Source organism: Melanerpes formicivorus, unplaced genomic scaffold, assembly GCF_026170545.1.
Source record: "Melanerpes formicivorus ecotype bairdi unplaced genomic scaffold, bMelFor1.0.p_v2 SCAF_22, whole genome shotgun sequence".
Taxonomy (NCBI): domain Eukaryota; kingdom Metazoa; phylum Chordata; class Aves; order Piciformes; family Picidae; genus Melanerpes; species Melanerpes formicivorus.
The window spans coordinates 9,106,361-9,128,689 of NW_027142374.1; the positions used below are offsets into that span (position 1 = coordinate 9,106,361).

Below are 22,329 nucleotides of genomic sequence, written 5' to 3' on the forward strand. Positions count from 1 at the left end.
CTCATAGCACGTGTTCTTCAGTAGCTGCGTTCTCATTACAGCCAGGAAAAATAATGCATTACAGTGTTTTTTTCTGTGGTGAAGTCAGTGCATCCAAAAGTGACATGCTCTTCAACTGATGATAGCTTATTGTAAAAAAATACCCACAACTGAATAAAACTTAGAAGTGTCATCTTTGTAACAAAAGCAGTAAAACACATCCCCATTCACAATGTCATTTACTTTTCCCAAAAAAAAAAAAAAACTTTTAAAACATTTTACATTAGTCTCTTTCTAATGCCTTCTTGTTATTCTGGTGTCCAAGACCAGTGCATTGGGGTTGGACTTTGTTAGACTGAATTCAGGTCCCTACCATGCTACTGCCCATCTGCGAGAACCCAGACCAAACTGGTGTAACTTCTTTGTGCTTCAGCTTGCCATCCATGAAATAGTCAATTCTCTGTTACCCTGAGGACTGCTATAAGGTTAAATACATTAAATATATTTATACTCTTACATAAAATGTACCAGGAAGATCTCTGGATAAAAAAAACCCAAAAATTATCAACCCTTTGATGATCATGTGAAAGATGTCTGATAACAAAACTGACATCATATTTACAATCAATTTGTTTAAGTGCACATTCTAGTCCTGTTATTAAAAGAACATACACTATATCATGTCATGGAGCAATTCTGCAATTATACTACTGGGCTAAAATTGCTACTCAGACTTTCAAGAAGTTTCTTCAGGCATGGAAGGAAAGAACAGAGTTGCTGGTGAATTATCACTGATGTTAGTACAAACGTTCCAATTAGTTCAGGGAAGTAGATACAGTTCCCTTCACCATCACACCACAAAAAATGAGATAGCCACAGAGAAATAAATTATCTTTCATTACATACTATTGTAACATCTTTAAAGTTAAAAATCTTCTTTAGTTACCCACAAACTAAAACCTTAAATTGAGAAATACAAGTTTTATTGTATTTCTAATCTATCACCAGCTTTCTGTGAAAATAAATCCTTGTGTGCTCATAGAAAAAGTGTGAGATGTGCCACAGAATATTTGAAAGAAAAAAAGCAAGAAAACCAGTTATTTCTTCAAAAATAGCTTATACTTTACACTTATGCTACTAAATTGTGGCAGGCTACTAGTACCATGCTAATCAACATCAATTTGTGTCATCCAGGCAGCTCCTTAATCATCTAAAACATATTTAACAAATTTATCTGAATCCAAATTTAATCAGCAGACAGTATTTGCTAACCACTAGCTAACAAACACTTCAGAAAGCTGGCCAGACTGTTTGCTATGACAACTGAAAAACAGGCAATGTGCTTTTATGTAAGCTTTGTGTCCCTGTTTCTCTGACATTAAAAGAACAAAATATTACAAGTTCTGCATTCACTGTTCATCGTAATTCATTAAATGTAACAGAGCAGAAATACAACATTTTCTAATAGCAAAATACCACAGAGTGGGGACCCTGAAGGCAGTAACTCAATGGAAGGACCCTCACACGTGTGCACAGTCCATAGACCTAATTATGAGATCTTATAAAAACATACCCATATGCTCTGAGTTTATGAGAGTTCCCAGTTTGTGTTCCAGAGTTTGACTTTAAGCCTCTTACTTGTCATGCTCTCCTGTTGTTTTTATAATATGATGCAAAAAATCACAGAAATAAACCAAGATTAGTTCCTTTTTTCTTTTTTTCTTCATTTACACCAAAAACCTCTTGCATGCTTCTGTCTCCTTGTGCCAAAGGACAGGACAATATGTTATTTGAGTTTCCTAGAAACCAACTCTCCTGTTGTCTGTCCCCATCAAAGTTACTCCCCTTTTGACTTGGGAGTACATGTGCCACTGACTTCTCCTGAATCGCAACGGGCCTATTCATGTGTAACAGATTCCCTCAGCTATTTGAGTTCCACTCAAATCTAGTAGCTAAAATTGAAATGCTTTTTAGTCTGCTGCTTGCCCTCCTGTGTACAAAGAACTGCCTGCCAGCATCAGAAATACTGCATTTATTCTGCTTCCAATCTAATTTATGTTGTTGACAGCTGATAGATATTCTTTATGTGTAGAGTTTAATTGAATAAATTGTGGTTTTGATTTTCAGAATGCTTATGAATTTCAGTTGACTGTTAAAACCAGAGGAAAACAGATTATGCAGTCCTGTGACTGGTAATATTGCTACTAAAAATAAGTTTCCCACTAATTTCTTTATGGGCTCCTGTGCTGTTCAAAAGAGGCTTTCTCATTATGCTTAAGGCAGGATAAAGGAATACTCTTTACTAATCTCTTTTATGCTATTATGATTTGGTATCCTGGGAAAACAGGTTTCCTTGCATCATCAAAGACTTAGAAATCAGTAAAAAAAAAACCAGCAAACCAACAACCAAGTCAAACAATAAATCCAAAGAGCAGGTTATCTCTGTTATCTGATACATTAGCTGTCTTTTTCTACCTTTTTGTCTGCCTTTTTCCTAACATTGGACACTTTTAAGATGTGGCCGGACAGAATACTGGGACATCTAGACACCTAGGCATGCTTTGCCAAGAAAAGTTGGACTAGATGACCCTTGATGTCCCTTCCATCTTGGTGTTCCATGGTTCTCTGGGATTTCTGCTTTACTTTCTGACTGAAAGACTCTTCTTGGAGCTGCTGGCATAGAAGGCACTTTAGTTGTGCCCTCACATTCTACTCATCAGCAAAGAAAACGTCAAAACCAACATTAAGTCCCAAAGGCAGTTTATACCTTCTGCATATATGTTACAGTGGGGAGGGGGCAAGTTCTGCAGATGTCTTGTTTGTACCTCATGCACCCATGCAAACTGGCATTCAGCTCCACTGACGGTAAGACAAAAAATGTGGTTAGAAGTCTGTAATGTGTCACTTGTTAGTGATCTGTATATGGGATGATATACATATGTTAATTCTATTGATGTGTGATGGATTTATTAAACTAAAATGGTTGCCTAGACTAGGGTATTTTCAGTGAAATTATTTTGCTGTCTTGTCAAATAGAGGAAATTTTGTTTGAAATGAGAGCTCCTGCCTCTTAGTATTTCACATTCACCCAAACAATGCAAATCCATTATTGCTTGTGCATTCAGCGAATTCTCATAGAAAAGATGTTACTACATGATACAAGTATTTGGAGCAGTGTTCTGTGGGAGAGACATTGCTGACTTCCCAAAGAGAATAGCACAGTTGAATGATTGTAAATCATCATCATGTGAGACACTGGAACAGGCTGCCCAGGGAGGTTGTGAATTCCCACTTTCCTGGAGGTGTTCAAGACGAGGCTGGATGAGGCCTTGAATAACCTGGACTGTGGAACATGTCCCTGCTGATAGCAGGGAGGTTGGAACTATATCGTCTTTTAACCTAAACCATTTTATGAATCTGTGAATCATTGTGATGAGAAGTAGCTGAGCAAAGTCACTTGAGAGTCCTTCACCTTTACCTATATGTGTTCTAGGAGAAGAAAATCCATGGTTTGCATACCAGAACTACCTTGCTGCCTCCAGTTAGCAGAAGAGGAAGCAGAAGCTGGTCCTGATTCCCTGTGAGTGAAACAAATTTTAACTTGAGAAGCTTCATAAAGTTGTGGTTCCTATATTCAGAAATAGGTACCTTTTAATCTTAGTAAGTGTGTTATGTAATTGCTTTCCTTTGCTAATATCTGACTGAAAGTTGATACAAGGGAATTCTAAGTTGAATTATTATCCTTTTGCTTAAAGAACTGTAATATGAAAGTTGGAGCAGGACAGAGATAGGAAAGGCAATATTTTTTAGACTTCAGATTAAGTGATAAGATTAGCTTTTATTGCAGTCTTTAGCTGAATTTTAATGCCGCATAGGGAACCTAGAGATTCTGGAGTACTTGTTTTTCTTGTGTGAATATGGAAAAGTGTCAAAATTAGCAAAAAACCCCTCCAGGGATAGGGGCAATGTCATATATATGAATTCTAGAACAGCATCTCTTAATGAGATGCTGTAGAAAAAGGTTTCCTTTGAGTTACTTCCTTGTCAGGTTTCAAAAGAAATATGCAGTGATTTTACACTATCAAAAGGTGAACTCTGTTGTAGAACATTAAGTGTGAAAATTGCATGCAAATAAATGGAAATCCTGTTCCTGATTGAACTTATCACTGCCTTTTCCTTTAGCCTTTTCTACTTTTGTGATTACCGATGTCAATTGTTCAGATGTGTATTTGGCAAAGCAGATGAAACAGTTTTATGTGGTTTGTGTTTATGTAAATTAGAGAGCAGCCAGGAGATCATGCAGTCCTAGAGCTGTGAGTCAGGCTTTTCTAGGATAGAAGCTCTGCATGACTTCTGAGTGACTTTTTACTTTTTTTTTATCAGACACTCCTAATTATTTTGTGGTAAATCTTTCTTATAACACAAAACAATCTAGCCAGATTTCTTAGTTTGTGTTCAGTATGTTTATATTGCTCAATTCCAGAAAGAGCTGAATAACTTAATGGCACTAAACAATGGTACACTTGTATTCATTTACACCCAGACTATTTTCCTTTTCATTTTTTCTTGCTATATCTTAAGCTAAATAGGAAATTCTTCAGAGGGAGTGGGACATAATGAGCTACAGTTCCATAGAGTAGAAACTGAAATCCGTTTGTGACCTTCCAGAATTTCTTGGAATAAACTTCAGTGGCCTGGATTTTCAACAAATGTTTGTGCCTAAAATTTCTAAAATGTAAGTTTCTCATTGAATGAAGCAAATAAGCTAAAGAATTTTTTAAGCTCTAGTTTTCCTTTCTTGTGTGTATAAATCATGTATTAAGTAGAAAGTTCTTCTCTGAGAGAGTCGTTCGCCATTGGAATGGGCTGCCCAGGGAGGTGGTGGAGTCATTGTCCCTGGAGGTGTTCAAGAGGCGATTGGACATGGCACTTGGTACCATGGTTTAGTCATGAGGTCTGTGGTGACAGGTTGGACTTGATGATCTTCCAACCTTGGTGATTCTGTGATCAGTGGTCTTCTGGTGACTGCTCTTCATTTGTTCCTCTCACTGCAAAGTTGATCGTTACTGACTGTGTTACTAATTAATTTAAAACAATTAGTAAGGGGGGGGGGGGGGGGGGGGAAGTAGAATATTTATCTGCCTTTGACTTGGTCACTGATGTGATGAACCTTTTCAGGGAGCATGTAGCAGTAATGGAGCCATATTGCTTTGTCTTTAGTTTTCTGACTGTATTGCTATTGTATGTTGGGGGAAAAGCAAAGAAAATTAATGGGAATTGGGGCAGAGGAGAAAATGAACCCAAATTCTTCTATGAAGGCAATTTTTTGGAGGATTTCTAACTTCATAGTTTTAAAAGTAACATAAATTCTGAAAGGAGGTAATTTGTGCTGAACACTGTGAAGTGTATATTGCTTAAGGTTTGAAATTCAGGTGTAAGTTACTGTCTCATATGAAGTACCAAATCCATAAGTAACAATTTTTATGAGTAGGACTTGATATTAAAATGTTGAAAGATTTTCAGTTGTAAATGGCACTGAATTATTCTGGTAATTCAGTTATCCTGGTAATTCAGTTCTTCTGCAAATGTAGTCCATTAAGATCATGCAAAGTATTTTCAAAAGAAATAGTGACAAATGAGAGCCACTAAAGCCATTAATCTTATTTAGAATAGTAGGTGCAATCTGGTCATCCTTGTTCAAGAAAAATGAATTTAAATGAGAACAGATGGAACGGAGTGCAATTACGGTGATTAAGCGAACAGTGAATCTATCATATGAGAAGAAATTAAAGTGTGTTATATATTAGGACCTACTTGTTTAGCCTGGTAAAATGAAGACAGAAGCACACAATCCATCTTTATAAATAAAACCAAGGGTTAAACACAAGGAAGGAGAATAGGTTATTACTGACACTCAATGAATGCTTAAATACTGCCATGAATGAATGTTAAGTGGGAATGTCAGAAGTCCTTCAACAGCAGGTTTTGGATGTTGGAATGGTATCTTGATAGCAATCGTCACAGGTGCTCTTGATTCTTCCCCTTATTTCCAGGCAGGAGCCTAGGTTAGGCCTCCAACTTGCCTGGTACAGATTATATATGCCAGAGCAATGTGCACATTGGATGGACTCAAATTTTAATGCTAGTTGCGTTAATAAATTTTCTTTGGCACGTTCTCTCAGGTCTTGGGGGAAGATGCAGGGAGTTTTATGGGTTTTTTAATGTTTTGTGAAACATTGCTAATGTAGAAAAATATCAAGTCAAATACTGGAAGAAGTGCTAGTGAGGAAATGTCACAGTGAATGAAAATTAGGCCAAGTATAGAAACAGACTATGCATATGCTTCATGTGTCACAGAGAAAATAAACTGTTGATGCCCTTATTATTTTTTTAAATGCATATTTGATACAAAAGTTTCCAGGATACTGAAAACTCTGAATTTCATTGCTGTCCTTAAAATGAGAGTGCTCTATGAGAGGCTGAAAATTAGAGTCCTGTTAAGTAGAATATGTTCAGTATGTTAGCAGAAAATACTAATTCACGGTTGCCAAAAAGATACACTTAGAAAATTGTGACTTAAAGGGCATAAGAAAGTAAGGATTTCTGAAAGATGGATGATGTTAAGCATATAAGATTACTTCTTTACAAGTGAATGGAAGAAGAGAGAGTGCAAGATTTAGTATTTCTCTATTTCAATAAAGCTTTTTCTTTTTAACACAGTTTCATGCAACAGAATTTTGTATAAGCTGTCTGAATACGAAGTGGATGTTCAGGAATTTTAAAGCTGATAAGTAATAGCAGGACATGGGAAGTGCACTTTGGGGGATTGTGGAAGAGTACAATCCTTTTGCTTTCTTTGGTAGGATCATTCCTTTAATATTTCAATTATTGATTTAGTTTAAAATAAGCAAGGCAATAAATATTTCAGGTGGTAGTAAAGTACAGGGAGTGCTTAAACTGCAGATGGTTGTACTTGCTTTATGGTATAATTTTATACAAATTGAACTAACAGACCAGGGGTTGGAAAATTAAATGCAATAGATCTGAGTGTTAAGTGATGTTCTGGGGTTGCAGTATTACACAAGTAAACTGTAGATGAACAAGATACTGAATTAGGTAGTAGTCAGCAAAATATGCTCAATGCATGCTTATTAACAATTTCAACATCAAATGCTTACCTCACTGTGTGGAAGCACTAAAAGCTGATTTGTCCAACTGAACTTTTAATGTGAAATTGAATTTATTTCATAAATCAATCATACAGAATAACCTTTTGGCCAAATTTCCCTCTTGTGATCATACAAATATAAACAAAAATATAATAATAAAAATCAGGGAATAGAACAAAGAAATACATTCAGTGAACCTGATAAATCTGGAAATACATAAAGTGATATGCTGAAAGGCTGAGAGTCCCTGTTTGGAGCATTGAACTTGGAGGAAAAGTGGGAAATCCTGCTTTGAGAACAGAAGATCTTTGGGAGAGGACTGGACAGGGTTTTCTTCTCCTTCTGGTTCAATCATGTTATCTGATATTTTGAAACTTGATGCCTTTCAGACATCCTCAAAAGTGAATCTCAAGGAAAAGACATTGCTATTATGTTCTAATCTCCATAATACATGTGTGGTTAATTTAATGCATGAATTGCCTCACTATGATTGCTGCAACTCCTTGCATGCTATTAACTTGAGATATGCATACATGTTTGCAGGACCAGGCTCTCCTGATCAGCTTTATACTTAGATGTGAGTCGGGCAGAATTTTCCCTGCCTTCTGAGAAATTTCATATGTCTATTAGGAAGGCAGGAGTGACTCCTGTGACCACTCTTAAAAATGTTAACTGTTTTTACAATGGGCCTTCATTCTTATTGAGACATTTCATTTGCTGGCCTTTATACATCATGAGATGGTGCTGGTTCAGCCTCCCATGCGAGTGGGGAGGTGACTGGTGGCTCTGCAGCTGATAGGAGGTGTGGAGGCAAAACATGGTCAAGGCTGACCTGTGATTTATTTCTGTGAATGGCAAAGAAAGCTTATGCACCTGCTCTTTTCAACCCCAAAGAGGCTTCTTTCTCATTGTATCTACCTAATAAGCTGGCACTGACCCTTTCAAAAAGGACATATTGTGTTATGATCCCAGTCAGACTATGTTGACAGCTACTTAGAAATCACAAAAATGAATAAGACAACATTTGCTGCAGCTACAGGCATCATTATTTCAATTAATGTATGCATTTCCTTTAAAGCTTGTTTGGAAACCTATAGCCCTTGTATATTACATATTACTCAGTTCTATTCAGAAGGAATGTATGATGAGATAAGATCTTGAGGGTGGGCTTGTCAAAATAATGAGTGTTTACATGTGTATCTGAAGATAAAAGAGGATGTGGCTGCACTCTCTCTGAAAAGCTTTCCTTCATAATAATTTCTTGTATTTACATGAGATATGAAGGTGTTTTCAGGTGAGGTGCTGGTGGTATCACCACAAAGTCTTTGTAGGTATTTTCTGTCTTATTTAAGCTTTGTATGAGATTGTTCATAATCAAGGACTACTCGTGTCTTACTATTGTGTGTGTATAATTTGTTTCTCACTATTTTCTCGGGGATTAGAGATCATTGCAAAATAACACTACAATGATGACAGGAACAAAAGACGCTGCCTTGCTCATATATGCAACTCAAACACACTTAAATACTTTTGTCGCATGCATTATTGAGTGTATTTCTCCTATTTCTACAATGCTTTGAAAAGAAATTGGTAGGAAAATGTTAAATTTTTATATTTTTTTTGAAGATAGCTAGTTACAGTCAGTGACTAGGGTAAATCTTGTAAGTATGGAAATCTGCCATTCAGCCTTCATTTTTTCCAACCATATTTTACTGTCCACTGGCAGAGAAACAAGCAAACCACGGCATGGCATAGTTTTATCATGGCACTGTTCAGCAATTTTTATATACTGTTTCCTTTTATAATTTGAGACATGATAATGATTTTTGCTATAAATTTTTTCATAAGTATTCTCACTGATGGATGATGCATTTATTTAAGCATCAGTGGACAAATAAAGTTATCCACGGGTGACTAACAACCTTGAATAAATACCATTTCACTCGGCAGCTATCCATAGTACCTTAGCAATGCAATTACATGCCAGGACCTATTATCCCAATTAATGGACTGTTTTATATTCACTGTGCATTATACTTGAAACTCTTCAGAGTCCCATCCTTCACTTACCCAGAGGCAAAAAAAGAAATGTATAGCAAATCACCAGGAAAAGGCTTTCATTTACTTTCCAAGATAGATAGCGTGTAATTTGAGCATTACTAGGATGGTCACAGGAATGCTCTTTGACTTAAGTTATAGTAAAACTATATATTAAACCCCCGATTAAATATAACTATCTTTTTTTTTTCCAAGATTATTGTTGGTAACTGCCAAAGTAGATTTATTGCTGTCATCTTCCTACAGCATCTTCTTTGTTTCACCAAAGCTGAAGTTGGAGGGTTAGTTACAAGATTCATAGAGTTTCCCTGTTTCTAAGCATAAAGGATAAGAGCAGCAGGTGACAGGGACGTCAGATTTGCTGGGCAGGTGAATAAATAAAATAGTCTACTAAGAAGTACACAACCCGGTGCTGGGTTGTTACTTTGCAAGGTGTAAGCGTTGGGCTATTTCGCTGGACTGGAATTTGACCACTGGAGTTTTTCACTCTGCTCCCTCTGGTGGCTTGGAAAGCTACATTACCAAAGCTGCAACATAAACCACAGCTGTATTTCATCTCCTTATTGTAAGGAGCGTTGATTGCTTCTCATTGTATATTATAGCAAAGGGGCAGTCTATTACATAAATTTATTGCTTTTTCTTCATGATAATTACTGGAAGTTATTGAACAAGGCAGGGAGTTATTACCAGTAAGTTCCTACTATAGCTGAGGAAGCAAATCCACAAATATTTAGTGGATCTAAACAGCTGTAAAAAACACATCCTGTTTACAGTGTAGTAGGAATTTACAGCTTACAGTGCATCTGAAGATTATTTTTTTTTTTAGGAATCATGCTCCAACCACTACAAATTCAGACTTGAAATATGGACTGCAGTAAAAAGTCATCTTGCTTTGTATCGTGTAGGTACCTTTTGTCAAGCAATTCAACAGCAGTTAACATGACCACTAGATTCACCATTTCCCTTAGTCAAAAATGGCATTACTATTTCATGAGCAGCTGGTTAGGGAGCCTGAAAACTGCATGCATACTTTAATGCCTGACTGCACTCTTTACATTTTGAAAAGGAATCTATCAATGGAAAAAATCAATAATGTAAGTGTCCCAATAGGTCTACAGATTCCAGTAAAATACCATCACAGAGTCATCTTTCTGTAATTTCTTTTCACAAACAATTTTGTTCATCTGTTTGGTGTACACTGGCAACTGTGCCCTGCCAGCTGTGGGCTGCACAGATTTGCCATGCTAGGCTTGGCACAGCTGGACCTCCCACAGAGCTGCTCCAGATTGTATTTGGCTTGCTGGGCACACAGAGGGCAGTCCTGCTGTCCCACTCTGAATTCTTAATCCTCCCTCAGGCCTGACTCTGCTCTGCGCATGCAGATTTATCACCTCTATCCAGGTGACACCTTTCCTTCCTACAGTCCAGTTGATGCAGTAGCCAGCAGATCTCTAAGAAAGAGTAAAGTTGTCACAGCCAGAACAATCACAGAGTACTTTTTCCATATTTCTTGAGTGGGCCTGGTGCTTCAGTCTCTTGCCCCCCATATGGCTGGATGTGTCCTTGTCACAAGGCATAATGTCCACTGCAGAGAATGAGGAAATATGGCCAGAGGCTGCTGAAATAGCTCTTGGGTGACTAGCTTCTGAGAGCCTCCAGTAGAAGAGGGTGAGCAGGTGTCTGCTGCCCACTGGATATAGCTGTAACCTAATGTCCCCACTTAGTATGATGTTAAAAGATAAATGCCAACAAATATGAAGCACATGAATTCCTGTTTTTCCAGCAGCTGCCCCACCAAAGGAATGCTAAAGGAATGTCATCCAAATACACATTTATTTAAAGATGGACGATAAAAGCCAAAAAAAGTTAAAACAAAAAGTAGCACTTTATCCCTAGTTAAATGAACAAACTTGTACAACAGAAATAAAAAGCTTGCAAGTGTATTAACTCCAATTAAATGTTGACAACTTTGATAAATGCTTCAGTCTCAATAAATATGTGATCTTCACATTACTCTTAATTTATGGACACCTTTGTACCATTTTGAATAAGATTCATCTTCCACCAAAGATTTTTATTGGTATAATATTTCACAATATTCACTGACGAGTGAATTTATTCTATTATCTTAATATTCACAGTTAAAGAACTAACATTATCCCTAATGACTATCTATCTCAGATGTGGAGACAATAGCGGGGGGAATTATAAAGAAAATTCTTGGCCATCATTTCTTACTTCAGATTCAAGTATAATGCTGGAAGGGGTTCAGAAATATTGTTCTTTCTTGTGACCAGTTTTTCTGCTTATCTTCTTCACCTTTTTACCTTTTTGAGGGGCAGAAGCTGAAGATGGCCTTTGAATCTCCAAAATACTTTTTAAAAAAATGTTACTCTGTAGGTAAAAGCATAGGAAATTTAAACACTTTCACTTCTAGGATTTCATTGGCAGAAAAACATTTTACAAACCAGAAAAAAATATTTTTTCCCCACTTCGTTGTGAAGCTGAAACAAGGATTTAAGGAGTAAACTACGGCAGAGGTGACAGGCCACCTGCCAGAGGAGAATAAAAAAGGAGAGAATAATGTGGTAGGATGCTTGCTTCTGCTACTGCTTTTAAGTAATCCTTTTCTGCAAGAGAAAATGGAAGAAGTAGTCAAGCCCTTACTGGGTGGTTCCAACATCATGGTACAGACATGTGCCCTTGATGTGTACTCTGATGTATGGTTGCAAATAGAACAGGACCATAAATGTCATCGCTTCCTCCTGTCTTGCTGCAATTCATTGCTTTCCAAGTTTCCTAGACACAATTATCCAAACAGCAAATATATTTTGGGTGTCTCTAAGTATTAATTGTAGAGCACAACACATGATAAGAAAATTTAGTATCAGTAATATTGATAATTGTCCAGTAGAAAGGATTCATGAACAACTGTAGAGAGATAAGATTCAGGGGGTGGGGGAGAAATAGTAATGTGCATACAAATAAATACTGATTTATTTTTCTCACTGTTATTAGTTTTATGAACAGAGAGTGGCAGACTCCTGTCCAAAATTTTACAGGAAATTTGCAGGTCAATGAGCCCCTTTCTAGGCCACTAGGCCACAGTGTTATGATGCTGATCAATATATAAATCAAAAATGTGTTGTATAACTGTCACATATTACTACATTACACAGTTAATATATTAAGCAATTTGGTGGATGTTTCTCTGCTGTGCCACAGAATAGCAGGAAGGTTGGATATCTTTGCTTGAAATCACATAAAAATACTCATGGTGTGTGGATAAACACAGCTTTTCTGCAGCAAATTGAACTTTGGTGCCATTTCATTATCACAATAAGACATTTCCAAGAGTGTGGTATTGGAAGATAGTCTTTTTATTGGCTCATTTAAGGCCAGTGGGGCACGTGTTAGCTCATTTTAACTCACACCTTGTGGGGGTTTTTTGTTTAAGTCAGTCATGTATGTTTCCAGCCCAAAAGCTTATTTGTGCACAGAGGAAACTAAAGAAGGTGAATGATGTGACTATGGGAATATTTTAATTTAAAAAGAAATGTTTCTTAATTGGAGGTAATGGTAGAAACTTGGCAGGAATGCCCACAATATGAACAAATCTCACCATCTTATATAGGGAAGGAACTGTTGTGTTGTTTTTTGTTTTTTTTCCCTAAATACCTTTTCCAAACAATCCAGTGGTTTTTAATGTCAATGTTCACATTGATATTTGGCGTTGGGATATGACAATAGTTAAGTATGTTATGTTTTGATACACTAAATTAAAGAAACTCTTCTCTCTTGAGGGGACTGCAATTGTACAGTAACACCTGTACATATTTATGTAAAGAAGAGAAAAGGAGAAAAAGCAGTAACTGTTATGCTGCTAGAAAGTTAGCATTGCCTCAGGCTTACTGCAAAGACAGGTCTGCAGTGTGGAAGAGCAGAGTCTACTCCTGGGTTGCTGTGAGACAGCTTTACTTGCTCAGATGTAATTCAGCTCTAGAAAGGCTTTTTGTTTCTCCATTCACCTTCTACTTAACAACTGCTCCTGTTGCAAGTAACACCTTCAGGAATGGCATCTCATTCCCCTCTCACAGCTGCATAATCATTCTGCTTAACCGCAAGAGTCATGACTTATACAGAAGACTGCTGCAGAGTTCATCCTCCTACACTCTGGTTCTGGCTGTGTCACTCACCTCTCTGTGTCCACTGTTTTGGTGCTTCTTCATTAGACATAAACTTTTATCTTTACTTTTAAGACCCTGAACTACTTATTCTCTCTGTTTATAATCTTTCATCAGATACTAGGATGTCAACTTTTGCCTCTGATTAGTGAGGGCTGCTCAGCTATGTGCTTTCTGTCACACTCAGAGACACTGGCTAGCCACACCATCATTCTGCCTCAAATTCACAGTGCTTTTGTAATGTCAAAACCCCAAAAATCATCAGTGCTTCATCTCCTGGTATTCTGTACCCATCACATAATATTCTGGCCTCGTGTTGCCTATGACCACCTGCTGTACTTTGTCTGATGTTCAGAATGCTGGCTCTTAGAGTCTTTCCCCAAGTGGAAATAAAAATAATAATAATAAGAGTTGTTATGTGTTTCCCATTGGGAATTGCTCACTTGTCCAGTGTAATCATTATCAATGGAACTTGTAAATCATGTTTTCACAATGAAAAGCAGGTATGTGCAATAGGGTATAACGTACACTTGTGATCATCATTCTAAATGACACCTTTCCTTGCAACACTTGAAGTATCACTTCTTGGCTCTATTTTACTATTCTTTATTATATTCTGCCAGAGCTTTAAAGCAGAAAAATGTGAACTATTGCAAAAAAGAAATTCAGGCTGTGAGTGGAGTCCTCCCTGGTTAGTACTTCTTTTAACAGTATTCTGATTTGTGGTAAGTATAAATGACTCTGAAAATTCCTTTGAATATCTTCCTTCCACTTTGTCACTACATACCAGTGAACTGCATGGCAGCCTTTGAGTTACAAGGAACATGATGGAGAGGAAGAGACAATGATCACAGAAGTAACAAGTAACAAGTCATTAATGCTTTTTTCACCTTTTTTTTTTTAATATATATACATACTGCTACAGTACATGTCAAAATCTCTTACTGTCAGAGACAAATTCCTACTCACTTCTGATAGAAAAATAATAACAAAAATAGAAATAAGTGCACATGAAAAAAACCATACTACATAAGATATGTTCATCAATTGACAAAGAAGCTAAACTCAGCGTTAATAATGATTGCTATTCATCATTTGAATTTGTATGATTGACCACTTAAATTACTAATGCCGTAGAAAGGCTTGTGACTAAAAGGGAAAGTCTTTTGGTTCAGGGAGGTCTTGTAGGCCTCATAAAATAACTGTTGATTATAATTATACACTAATCTCTGAAATATTCTCTTGGGAAGTAGGCAGATAATGAACACAAGAGAAAAAAAAAAGAAAAAAACAACAAAAAACAAGCCCAAACTGATACAACTTTACTGATGCGCTTTTCTAGGCTCATTTCATGCTGTGAGAAGTTCTTCAAATCTTGGGTTTTTTTAACCTCTTACTGCATCTGCCTAGCTACTTATGCTATGTAATGTGGAATAATGTGCACTGTCAAAGTGATTTTGGCAGTGAAGCTGAACTATTTTTGCATTTCCTTCTTTGTCATGCTTTTTCAAAAAATTCCAGTTTTACCTGAGTGTTCAGACCTAATGCAAAGAACATCAAACAGGTCTGAACTTCTGCAGACAGTAGTTGTCACTGTGACTTGCAGGGTAAATTTTCCACTAGCGTCAGTACCATTCTCTAGTATGAAGAAAATACTACTGATATATCAATTGCTTTTGCTTTGTAACATGTTACAAATTTGGTGATTTGCCCACACCAGAAGGACAAACTTATTTTTATTTTGGTGCATGAGAGAAGCAGCATTTCCAGATTTGATATGGAAAATTTTGCAGTTGTGTTGAAACATCACATTGGAAAGGATCACCTAGGAAATAATCTCAGTGTTGGCTGCGCTGACACATCACAGGCACATGCCTGCATTACTTTCTTACTAATTAGAAAGTGTTTTGAAAGAAATGAAGTTAGTGAACACTGATAGATACCACTGCCTCTAGTGAGTTGTTGGAATTTCAGGGTATTATCAGGCACATCTGGGACAGTACAAAAATCTCGCGTTTCCTGCAGAATTAAATCCATAGCGGAGAACCATGGCCACATTTAAGATATTTTACATTGCTTTAGGTATTCTTATCCTACTAGGCTGTAGAATTTTGTAAATGTGTGTATACATAGCCCATTTTAAGAAATCAAATCTTGCATTGACTCTTTAGCCTGGAGGATTGTGTAAGTTCAGCAAAACGCATACCCGTCATGATATTAAAATTATCCTCAGTATCTGCTTTAAGAGTTATTGAAATGAAGGTTAATCCAGGAGGGCATCCCTGTATGTATCAGAATAGATTTCAGGTATGTCAGGCCTCTCAGAACTAGGAAATATTTTGTCTTTTTTTTTTTTTTTCTTCTTTTTAAGAAATGGAAACAGCCTGGAGAACAGCTGCCCAGTGCTTTTAAGTGTAATGCTCTTTATGGGGAATACCACAAATGCTATCCCTTAATGCAGGAAAAAGAATTTGTCAGCCTCTGTTATTTTCTGTTTTATAGAATTCTCAGGTTTGTGTAGTACTGCAGATTAAAAAAAAAAACCACAACATAATCTTAGTGATAATACTTTTATAGTTTTGAATCATAGAAGTGTTATGGTTTGAAAAGATCTCTAAGATTGTTGAGTCTGACCTAACACCGCCATAGCCATTAAACCACATCCCAAAGTGCCGTGTCTACACATTTCTTGAACACCTCCAGGGATGGTGACTCCATCCTGTTTGTATCTCATGAAATATAATGCTGAGTGAGACCAAGTCCATGGTGTTATTCTTTTAAGTTTAGGTTAGGTTTAGGTATTCTCTTTGTATTTGTATTTTCTTCTTCTGCCTGAGCAATATTTGTATTTATTAGAGCATTATTTTAAGCTCCTCAGGACAGCATGACACTTCTTGCCTGCTGACCTCTGAGCACTAATTTATGTGGAAGATACACAGACAAAACCTTGGACTCATTACATGTTGACTTAGTTCTTTTTTAGTTTAGTTTCAAGTTTTGGGAAAGCATATAAACATATTCAGCCAGAATGTCCCAGCACTGTCCCTTTCTTAAAAGCACAGCCTCAAATGATCACAGCATACATAAAATTAATCCCCAGGAAAAACAGCTTACGGGTAAAGTGTCTACTCCTTAGAAACCAGCTGGTTTTCTGTTCAAAAGATTCCATTCTGAGTACTGAGCACTTCTGCTAGATGTTGAGCCTTTTCATTAGGACTTATCACACGGGAATCCTCAAAGACCCTTCAAGATTAAGTCACTAATGTGAAATCCCAGTGGAATTCAATGCCCCCCTGGTGCAACTTCATACTTCAAGGCAATTTTGACATCACTGACCTGAGGACAGCGATAGTGGGGATGAATCTGCCCACTTGGCAGATACATTGTGAGATTTCCAAAAGGAACAATGAGCTCCAGAGATTTAAGTCTTTTATTAGTGAAGTTTCTAAAATTAATTATCTTAAATGATTTTCAAACATCTGGTACATGGTAATATATTGTGAGTCATTCATGTCTATCTATAGAGGAAATAAGTGAAAGTACTGGCGCTACCTATGTATCTCATCTATAGTGAAAGACTATATGAAAATCCAGTGTTACACAGTAAACATGAAGAGAGTCTAAAAAGTTTCAAGTATAGGAGTGTTTTAGTAATTGTCAGATGTCAGGAGTAATTGGCCATAAATCAAAAAATAGCTAGAAGCAAACTGGGATTCACCACCTCCAAACTGATTTGCTAGAGGTGAATTTGCATGTGTCGCACATGTCCAGATGTTCTTTTCAGTTCATTGCTGGCAAACAGCCCAATTTGTCTAAATCACATTTAATGTGATTAATATGAGTAGGCAGTTTGTGGCAGGTGTAAAGAAAAAATATATTTTGTAAATCTCCCATGCGAGTCTCTATATAATTGCAATTTTTATTTTAAATGACCTTTATAGTATTGGAAAAAAGTAGAAGAGGAAAAACATAACTTGATAGTGGGCAATGATTTAGCAGTTTAAACATTGCTGCATGCAAGCTTCCTGATTTCAATTCCAGGAGACACTGGTCACTCAAATCAGAGAAGATTCTGTGGTGTCACGGTTTGAGTTAAATCTGCTGGTGTTATTCACACCATGCTGTAGTCATGCCAGCTTCAAAAACAAAAGTACTGGCTGGAGCAAAGTATTACAGGGCTTGAAGTTCAGATTGTAACATGGGAGGCTTCCTGTTCCAGGTGCTGCTTTTGTGTTCCAGGTTTCTTGGGTGTTGTCTTTTCCGCTGGGATGGCAGCAGGACGAGGAGGAGTAGTTTTCTGGCTTGGGCTTTTGGCTTGCTTGCTTCTGCTTGCTGCTGCTTTGCATTGTGGTTTTATTTTCTGCAAATAGGCTAAGGTAATCATGTATTTTGTACTATGTTTATCTGATTTTGCTTAGTAAATTTATTCTTATCTTTTGTTGTTGTTGGTTAGTTGGTTGGGCTTTTTTTGTCTCAATTCCAATTTTTTTGTGTGTTACTTTTCCCTCCTTTCTGTGTTAGGAAAATACAGGCTAACCCACTGGTTCACTGTTCTGACTTAAACCATTGCATATGGTTATTATGAACCCACTCTGTACATGCCCTGTACTGTTGGCATGAATTCTTAGCTTGGGTCATTTCTTAATCTTAATGATCATTGCCAACAGTTCAAATGGAGTTTGTAGGATGAATAGGGAGTTTGGTCAGCAGTTTGATACTATTTTGATTCCTTTCATAGTATAGTTATCATTACAATAACTATCTCCTGACTGTATAGTATCAGAAGAGCTCCACTGAAAACACACAGATCCCATGCAAGGTTACAGACATTCACTGCCTGTGCAGAGGTTTCTCAACCATCTGCAGCTCTTACCCAGAGATCTACAACAGGAATATCATTTGCACAAGATCTCTGGCTTTAGCAGAGCTATTGTTTCTAGCACACACAATGCACAGTGTCTGTTTCCCTGGAAGGCATGCTCTGTCGTCTGGTATCCAGTTATTTTTCAGTACTGTCCTTGGAAGGTAATGCACAGAACACAGTACCAGGACTTGAGGTAACTGTCTTGATTGGAATGTGGGGATGCTGACACTCACCTCTTGCAAAGTTCTTTGAGAAATAGAAACCTCCAAAAATTAGTTAGTGGATGGTGTTTTCGTTATTTGGTGAGGGAAATGCAGTTCCTGATATTGAATTCACAAGTCTGTAGTAAATTCCAGTGCAAATTAGGTATATGGTTTTCTATTTATTGTGTGCTCTTTAGAAATTCTCTGCAATGTTTCATGCAGTGTAAGAATAATGCAGAACATAGAAAGAAGTATGGAGTTAGCTTTCTTTTTAACATCTTGATGAATGTATGAACATATTGTGAGAAAATTTCTAAGCAAGTTAACATTTTTGGCTGAATAATTCTATGAACTCACCTTATGCTGTAAAAGGAGATGGATTATTCGTGATGTTTATGAGAGATAGGAGATTGACACAGTGGCTCAGACTGTTGGTCTATCTGCATCTTTTACTAGCATGGTGATACTCCTTATAATTGGCATCCCTCTTGATGGCTTTGAACCAGATGTGCAGTACTGAACTAGGCAGGTGTAATTAATATTGAACAAATATAGGTGTTGCGCCTTGTCTGAATGTTGATTCAACCTGTTTCTCTAGAACAAATTATTTGAATTTCTACTGCATTAGCAACAGCAGACTGTTTGCAATGAGATTTTGAGGTCAGACATGCCACCTGGCAAGTGAGGTAGAATTTGGTTGGGAAAACATAGCAAAATTGCAGAGAATTCTGCTACTGGGGACAGGATATTACATAACCGTTATTGCTTCCTATACCTCTGTTTTACATTACTGTAGTGCTTATTTGCTACAATATTTAAATAATTATCATTAATTTTAAAAAAATAATCATCTCATTGTTAGTTCAGTAAGCTCATTGTTAGAGCATCAATGCATTAGTACCAATATCTGTAAAGGCTTCCTAGGTAAAAGAGCCTTTCTGCAAAGGTCAGGTAGCCATCCTGCCCTTCTTCTGCCTACAAGAAAAGAGGATATCTTATCTAGGGCTGCCCAGAAAATTAAATGTTTGGCAAGCAAGCAATATTCTGCTGTGAGTTTATTACACTGTAGCTCCCTTCTTCTCCGCCCTGCAGCGGCTGGATAGCTATTGCAGAGGACCCAGAGAGTTTCACTGTAGGTAGTAGTAGTATATATCATGCACTCTGTGCACTGCTACAGGAATATTTAATATACTTAGGGAGCATGTCCAGATATGTGTTGATTTATACCCCCTTTTCACCTACAGTCCAGCTTGTTTGCTCTGAATTCTGATTTTGGAATATTTTTGTATCTGTACCAAGTGACATACATGAATCTATTTTTTGTTATGTCGTTTTAATGAACAATTTTCTAAAGAAAATAAGAGTATAAGGTATTTATGATCATCTGCTACTTCTGGAATGAGCTTGGTAAAGGACATTTTATGTTTAGTAAGCCAGCAATTCCTGTAGTTAAGCTTTCAGGAAAACATCATTATTTTCTTTCAGTACAAATGAAACAGTGGAGTTGGGTTTTTGTTAAAACACAGTTGTTTGTTATTCCTTGTACAAGATATATAGTCTTGTTTTGGTCATGATTGCTCATGCTACCATATGGGAGTTTGTTCATATTCTAGTTGAGCTAAAATCTGTTGCCATGTGTTTGACTACTGATAGTACTATTTTTTTTTAAAGCTTGTCTGTTTTTCACAGCTAAACTTAATCTCAATGTATTGGTTTTATTTTTACAAAAGATAAATTATGAAGTCAGACGTAATGACAGGGCAGTAAGGAACAGAGAAGTTAGTTTCTTTGCAGCATTGCTTCTCTCCAATGAAGTTCTTAAATAACGAGTTTCTAACACTGGTTTTGAAACAGGAATAATTATTCTTACTGAGAGCCATTGTTTAATGTGTGCAGATAATTATAAAGCAGGCATGGGCAGATGTGGCCATACTTGAAATATCCTGGGGCCACTGACTTTTGTACTCTTGAGATAAACAGCTGATTTCTCACATGTCCTTCAACCTGGCTGAGCTTTATAGAGAGGTATGCAGGGATCCATGGAGAGATGTGGAAGTCTTTAAGATACAGCAGTCAGACTTGTTGATGTTTCTATGCTGTGTGAAGGAAGAGGTACATAGTAGGGTCATGGTGAAACTTATCTGTTCATTCTTTTCTTTTTTGTTTTCATTTTTTTTCTCTTTTGTGTGTGTGTGAATGTCTTTTAAATATTGCCTTATTGATTAAATCAGTCAGTTCTTCAGGGAGGAAAATTGTGCAATTCTTGTTCTATTTTGCCTGCATCTTGGCAGCTACGCTAATAACAGATTAGAGCAGGCATACCCATTTTAGACATATGCTGACTTCATTTCCCAAACATTCTGTGAAAATAACTTCTAACTTTTAAAATGTAGTTCTGTTGACTTGCATTCTCATATATATTTGTGTATATGAAGGGAGAGCTTCTTTTAAAAACCATTTATTATTGTTCTAATATATCACTGGCTTTTAGCAAATCTGTGCAAGGGTTTTGTGTGGCAGTTCAGCATCCAGTTGGAAGAGCCTACCTGTGTGGGAGTGTTGTAATACTCATTAGTTTCCTTTGCAATTCAATGAGCTCTGTTAGACTGAAAATACTCTGTCAAACAAAACATGAAACCAATGACTGACTGACTGAGGAAAAAAATGAAGAAAGGCAGAAAAACAGATATGAATTTCCAATAAGCTACCAAGCTGACTATACTATCCTTGGCTTGACAGATGACAGCATAGTATCACAATTCTCTCTCACTTTTGTAGGCCCAGGATGAGACGAGTGTGTTCCAACAAAATTATAACTATAGGTAGTAAATACAACTTTTAAAATTATATTAATTGGATAGAAGGATAAAAATAAACCTTAAAACAAACAAAATAAGGACTAGATCTTTTACTTTCAGAATAAGAGACTTGGGATCTAGTGAATGCTGCTTTTGAGAACAGAGAGTACTTTGAAGTTTAAATTTATGCAGGTCTTCCAGAAATGTGTCAAGAGATTTTACAGATATTTCTGTATTAAGCTTCACTACTGTGGATACTGGTTCTTCCACATCCTGATGGACCCCAAACTAGTTAGAGAGCAACACTTTTATTATCAGTACCATATTATGAAATCATCAAGAACCTCATAAAATCCACTTATTGCCATCAATCCTGCTTGTTTGTTCTGAGGAATCAGACTTTTTTTTTACTGAAAAAGAGATGATGGGTTGATTCTATTTAGCTGGAGCAATTTAGGCCAAAAATAGGTATAAGGAAGTCAGGTCAGTGGATAGAATTCATTTGTTTTCTATTTATTTGAAAATATGTTGTTGTTGCAATGTTTTCAGTTGATTTTTCTTGTTTTATTTCAAATACTCTTTCTATTCTTGACACTTTTGGAAGCACTGGTGACCTCCAGCACTGGTTAACAACAAGAAACTTCACAAGTTAATGACTAAACTATCCCTGCCTGCTATTCACTGCAGCTCCCATATGAAGTCCTCTGACTTTTCTGCCACAGACTTCATGTGCAAAGCACTGGAGGGCAATTGACCACTGTGTATTTTTATAGCATGTCACAATTGCAGAAACATCTGTGCGCATAAAACATATTAAATATTCGCTGACAAGACCATAAATCATTGAAATGCTAAACACTGAAATATCAGTTTTGCAGTCAGTCATTAGACAAAACTCATAATCTATGAAATTATACATTCCAGTCTGAAATGCAATATTTCACCTCACATATATAAATCTAGATACTCACTGTTCCTTTTCTTTTGCAAAACACAAAGCTCATCAACAAAGATATTTCTGTCAGGGTAAATAAAGTGGCTCAATCTATCATTCTCTTGTCAGAAATAGACATT

At 36.8% G+C, this 22,329-nt stretch overlaps 1 protein-coding gene across 1 annotated transcript in view; it reads left to right on the forward strand.

Annotated features, from left to right (window-relative positions):
- TENM1 (teneurin transmembrane protein 1) overlaps positions 1-22,329 on the forward strand; it is an 876,004-nt gene that overhangs the window by 490,818 nt on the left and 362,857 nt on the right. Inside the window, exon 4 of the mRNA XM_068152080.1 lies at positions 3,473-3,559. The gene's annotated coding sequence lies outside the window, so the exon portion shown is untranslated. The remainder of the gene's footprint in view (positions 1-3,472; positions 3,560-22,329) is intronic.